The sequence below is a fragment of the Heterodontus francisci genome, chromosome 32, assembly GCF_036365525.1.
Source record: "Heterodontus francisci isolate sHetFra1 chromosome 32, sHetFra1.hap1, whole genome shotgun sequence".
Classification (NCBI taxonomy): domain Eukaryota; kingdom Metazoa; phylum Chordata; class Chondrichthyes; order Heterodontiformes; family Heterodontidae; genus Heterodontus; species Heterodontus francisci.
The window spans coordinates 53,523,532-53,529,531 of NC_090402.1; the positions used below are offsets into that span (position 1 = coordinate 53,523,532).

At 69.8% G+C, this 6,000-nt stretch overlaps 1 protein-coding gene across 1 annotated transcript in view; it reads right to left on the bottom strand.

Annotated features, from left to right (window-relative positions):
* The window catches only part of LOC137347482 (UDP-N-acetylhexosamine pyrophosphorylase-like protein 1), a 60,312-nt gene that overhangs the window by 23,199 nt on the left and 31,113 nt on the right, over positions 1-6,000 (bottom strand).

Sequence of the window (6,000 nt, forward strand, 5' to 3'; positions counted from 1 at the left end):
GTAGACTTCACTTTACCCTCCTCCCACTTAGCTGGCGTGCAGTCCCATGACTGAGGAAGACCTCCACTCTGGAACCCTGGTGAAGTGAATGCTAGCAGGCTATTCCACTGTAGGATGCATCGTAACCAGGAACAATTCGGTCCTTAAACAGTGGTGTGCATGTGTCTCTCTGTCTTGTCTCTGCCCACCTCTCTCTACAACCCTGGCTGGCGAACCGCTGCCCCTCTCCACATCTGTGTGTCTGTCTCTGCCTCCCTCTAACTCCCCCTCTCTCTCTCTCCCTCTCCCTCTCCCCTCTCCCTCTCCCTCTCCCTCTCCCTCTCCCTCTCCCTCTGCCTCTGCCTCTGCCTCTGCCTCTGCTCTCTCTCTCTTCCTCTGCCTCCCCCTCTCTCTCTCTTCCTCTGCCTCCCCCTCTCTCTTTCTCCCTCTCCCCTACCCTCTCTCTTTCTCCCTCTGCCTCTGCCTCCCCCTCTCTCTTTCTCCCTCTGCCTCCCCCTCCCTCTCTCCCCCTCTGCCTCCCCATCTCTCCCACTGCCTCCCCACCTCTCCCAACTGCCTCCCCACCTCTCTCCCACCGCCTCCCCACCTCTCTCCCACCGCCTCCCCACCTCTCTCCCACCGCCTCCCCACCTCTCTCCCACCGCCTCCCCACCTCTCTCCCACCGCCTCCCCACCTCTCTCCCACCGCCTCCCCACCTCTCTCCCACCGCCTCCCCACCTCTCTCCCCACCGCCTCCCCACCTCTCTCCCACCGCCTCCCCACCTCTCTCCCACCGCCTCCCCACCTCTCTCCCACCGCCTCCCCACCTCTCTCCCACCGCCTCCCCACCTCTCTCCCACCGCCTCCCCACCTCTCTCCCACCGCCTCCCACCTCTCTCCCACCGCCCTCCCCCCACCTCTCTCCCACCGCCTCCCCACCTCTCTCCCACCGCCTCCCCACCTCTCTCCCACCGCCTCCCCACCTCTCTCCCACCGCCTCCCCACATCTCTCCCACCGCCTCCCCACATCTCTCCCCACCGCCTCCCCACATCTCTCCCACCGCCTCCCCACATCTCTCCCACCGCCTCCCCACATCTCTCCCACCGCCTCCCCACATCTCTCCCACCGCCTCCCCACATCTCTCCCACCGCCTCCCCACATCTCTCCCACCGCCTCCCCACATCTCTCCCACAGCCTCCTCTCCCACGCTCCTCTCCCTCTCCCCATCTCCTCCCCATCTCCTCTCCCCTCTCTCCCGCTCCTCTCCCTCTCCCTCTCCTCTCCCTCTCCCTCTCTTCCCCGCTCCTCTCCCTCTCTCCCGCTCCTCTCCCTCTCCCTCTCTCCCGCTCCTCTCCCGCTCCTCTCCCTCTCTCCCGCTCTCTCCCTCTCTCCCGCTCCTCTCCCTCTCCCCCGCTCCTCTCCCTCTCCCCCGCTCCCTCTCCCTCTCCCCCGCTCCTCTCCCTCTCCCCGCTCCTCTCCTCTCCCCCTCTCTCCTCTCCCCCCGCTCCTCTCCCTCTCCCCCGCTCCTCTCCCTCTCCCCCGCTCCTCTCCCTCTCCCCCGCTCCCCGCTCCTCTCCCTCTCCCCGCTCCTCTCCCTCTCCCCCGCTCCTCTCCCTCTCCCTCTCTCCCGCTCCTCTCCCTCTCCCTCTCTCCTCTCCTCTCCCTCTCTCCCGCTCCTCTCCCTCTCTCCCGCTCCTCTCCCTCTCTCCCGCTCCTCTCCCTCTCTCCCGCTCCTCTCCCTCGCTCCTCTCCCTCTCCCCCGCTCCTCTCCCTCTCCCCCGCTCCTCTCCCTCTCCCCCGCTCCTCTCCCTCTCCCCCGCTCCTCTCCCTCTCCCCCGCTCCTCTCCCTCTCCCCCGCTCCTCTCCCTCTCCCCGCTCCTCTCCCTCTCACCCGCTCCTCTCCCTCTCCCCGCCTCCTCTCCCTCTCACCCGCTCCTCTCCCTCTCACCCGCTCCTCTCCCTCTCACCCGCTCCTCTCCCTCTTACCCACTCCTCTCCCCCACTCCTCCCCCCCCCCATCTCTCCCCCCACTCCTCCCCCCCCATCTCTCCCCCCACTCCTCCCATCTCTGTCCCACTCCTCCCCATCTCTGTCCCACTCCTCCCCATCTCCTCTCCCTCTCTCCCGCTCCTCCTCCCCCCCACACTCTCCCGCTCTCCTCCCCCCACACTCTCCCACTCCTCCACCCCCCCCCACACTCTCCCACTCCTCCCCCCCCCACACTCTCCACTCCTCCCCACCCCACACTCTCCCACTCCTCCCCACCCCCACACTCTCCCACTCCTCCCCACCCCCACACTCTCCCACTCCTCCCCCACCCCCACACTCTCCCACTCCTACCCCCCCCACACTCTCCCACTCCTACCCCCCCCCACACTCTCCCTCTCCTCTCCCCGCTCCTCCCCCCCCCACACTCTCCACACCTCCCCCCCCCACACTCTCCCACTCCCCCCCCCCCCACACTCTCCCACTCCTCCCCCCCCCCCACACTCTCCCACTCCTCCCCCCCACACCTCCCCCCCCCCCCACACTCTCCCACTCTCCCCCCCCACACTCCCACTCCTCCCCCCCCCCCACACTCTCCCCACTCCTCCCCCCCCCACACTCTCACCACTCCCCCCCCCCCACACTCTCCCACTCCTCCCCGCCCACACTCTCCCACTCCTCCCCGTCCACACTCTCCCACTCCTCCCCCCCCCCACCCACTCTCCCACTCCCCCCCACTCTCCCACTCCACCTCCCCCCACACTCCCACTCCACCTCCCCCCCCACTCTCCCACTCCTCCTCCCCCCCACTCCCCACTCCACCTCCCCCCCACTCTCCCACCCCTCCTCCCCCCCCACTCTCCCACCCTCCTCCCCCCCCCACTCTCCACTCCTCCCCCCCCCCACCTCCCACTCCTCCCCCACCCACTCTCCCACTCCTCCCCCTCCCACTCTCCCACTCCTCCCCTCCCTCACTCTCCCACTCCTCCTCCCTCACTCTCCCCACCTCCCTCACTCTCCCACTCTCCCACTCCCTCACCCACTCCTCCCCCCCTCACTCCCCCCCCTCACCCACTCCTCCCCTCCCCCTCTCACCCACTCCTCCCCCCCCCCCCCTCTCCCACTCCTCCCCCCCCCTCTCACCCACTCCTCCTCCCCCCCACTCTCCCACTCCACCTCCCCCCCACTCTCCCACTCCTCCTCCCCCCCACCTCACCCACTCCTCCTCCCCCCACACTCCCACTCCCCCCCACTCTCCCACTCCTCCTCCCCCCCACTCTCCCACTCCTCCTCCCCCCCACTCACCCACTCCTCCTCCCCCCACTCTCCCACTCCTCCTCCCCCCACTCTCCCACCCCTCCTCCCCCCACTCTCCACCCCTCCTCCCCCCCCCACTCTCCCACTCCTCCTCCCCCCCCCACTCTCCCACTCCTCCCCCTCCCACTCTCCCACTCCTCCCCTCCCACTCCACCCTCCCTCACACTCCCACACTCCCACCCTCACTCTCCCACTCCTCACTCTCCCACTCCACTCCCTCACCCACTCCTCCCCCCCTCCTCCCCCCCCCTCACCCACTCCTCCCCGCCCCCTCTCACACCACTCCTCCCCCCCCCCTCTCTCCCACTCCTCCCCCCCCCTCTCTCCCACTCCACTCCCCCCTCTCTCCCACTCCTCCACCCCCCTCTCACCCACTCCTCCTCCCCCCCACTCTCCCACTCCTCCTCCCCCCCACTCTCCCACTCCTCCTCCCCCCCTCTCTCCCACTCCTCCTCCCCCCCTCTCTCCCACTCCTCCTCCCCCCCACTCTCCCACTCCCCCCCACTCTCCCACTCCTCCTCCCCCCCTACTCTCCCACTCTCCTCCCCCCCCACTCTCCCACTCCTCCTCCCCCCCCACTCTCCCACTCCTCCTCCCCCCCCACTCTCCCACTCCTCCTCCCCCCCCACTCTCCCCACTCCTCCTCCCCCCCCACTCTCCCACTCCTCCTCCCCCCCACTCTCCCACTCCCTCCTCCCCCCCCCACCTCCCACTCCTCCTCCCCCCCCCACACTCCCACTCCTCCTCCCCCCCCACTCCTCCCCCCCACTCCTCCCCCCCACTCCTCCCTCCCCACTCTCCCTCCCCACTCCTCTCTCCCCACTCCTCTCTCCCCACTCCTCTCTCCCCACTCCTCTCTCCCCACTCCTCTCTCCCCACTCCTCCCCCCCCCTCTCTCCCACTCCTCCCCCCCCCTCTCTCCCACTCCTCCCCCCCCCTCTCTCCCCACTCCTCCCCCCCCCTCTCTCCCACTCCTCCCCCCCCTCTCTCCCACTCCTCCCCCCCCCCTCTCTCCACTCCTCCACCCCCCCTCTCTCCACTCCTCCCCCCCCCTCTCTCCACTCCTCCCCCCCCCCTCTCTCCCACTCCTCCCCCCCCCTCTCTCCCACTCCTCCCCCCCCTCTCTCCCACTCCTCCCCCCCCTCTCTCCCACTCCTCCCCCCCCCCTCTCTCCCACTCCTCCCCCCCCTCTCTCCCACTTCCTCCCCCCCCCTCTCTCCCACTCCTCCCCCCCCTCTCTCCCACTCCTCCCCCCCCCTCTCTCCCACTCCTCCCCCCCCCCTCCTCTCCCACTCCTTCCCCCCCCCTCTCTCCCACTCCTCCCCCCCCCTCTCTCACTCCTCCCCCCCCTCTCTCACATTCCTCCCCCCCCCTCTCCCACTCCTCCCCCCCCTCTCCCACTCCTCCCCCCCCCCTCTCCCACTCCTCCCCCCCCTCTCCCACTCCTCCCCCCCCCTCTCCCACTCCTCCCCCCCCCCCTCTCCCACTCCTCCCCCCCCCTCTCCCACTCCTCCCCCCCCCTCTCCCACTCCTCCCCCCCCCTCTCCCACTCCTCCCCCCCCCTCTCCCACTCCTCCCCCCCCTCTCCCACTCCTCTCCCCCCCTCTCCCACTCCTCTCCCCCCCTCTCTCCCACTCCTCTCTCCCACTCCTCCCCCCCTCTCTCCCACTCCTCCCCCCCCTCTCTCCCACTCCTCCCCCCCCTCTCTCCCACTCCTCCCCCCCTCTCTCCCACTCCCCCCCCTCTCTCCCACTCCTCCCCCCCTCTCTCCCACTCCTCCCCCCCCCTCTCCCACTCTCCCCCCCCCTCTCCCACTCCTCCCCCCCCTCTCCCACTCCTCCCCCCCCTCTCCCACTCCTCCCCCCCCTCTCCCACTCCTCCCCCCCCCCTCTCCCACTCCTCCCCCCCCCTCTCCCACTCCTCCCCCCCCTCTCCCACTCCTCCCCCCCCCCCTCCCACTCCTCCCCCCCCCCTCTCCCACTCCTCCCCCCCCTCTCCCACTCCTCTCCCCCCCTCTCTCCCACTCCTCCCTCCCACTCCTCCCCCCCCCTCTCTCCCACTCCTCCCCCCCCTCTCTCCCACTCCTCCCCCCACATCTCTCCCACTCCTCCCCCCACCTCTCTCCCACTCCTCCCCCCACCTCTCTCCCACTCCTCCCCCCCCTCTCTCCCTTTGCCTCTCCTTCTCTCTTTCTCCTTCTGCCTGCCTGCCTCCCTCACTCTCTCTCTCTCTCTCCCCCCCCTTCTGCCTCTCTCTCTCTTCCCCCTGCCTCTCTCTCTCTCCCCCCTTCTGCCTCTCTCTCTCCTCCCCCTGCTCTCTCTCTCTCCCCCCTGCTCTTCTCTCTCTCCCCCCTTCTGCCTCTCTCTCCCCCCTCTTCTGTCTCTCTCTCTCCCCCCTCTTCTGCCTCTCTCTCTCTCTCCCCCCCCCCCCTTCTGCCTCCCTCCACTCCCCCTCCCTCCCGCTGCCTCCCCGCACTCTCCCTCCCTCCCGCTGCCTCCCCGCACTCTCCCTCACTCCCGCTGCCTCCCCTATCTCTTTCTCTCTCTCTGCCTCCCCCTCCCTCTCCCCCCCCCCCCTCACCCCGTCTCCCCACCACACCCCCGCTCTCTGTCTGCGCCACCGTGCGGCTTTCTCCCACTCTCTCTCTGCGCTCGCGTGTCTCTCTCTCTCTGTCTCTCTCTCCCTCCGTCTCTCGCCGTGCGTCTCCCTCTCCGTA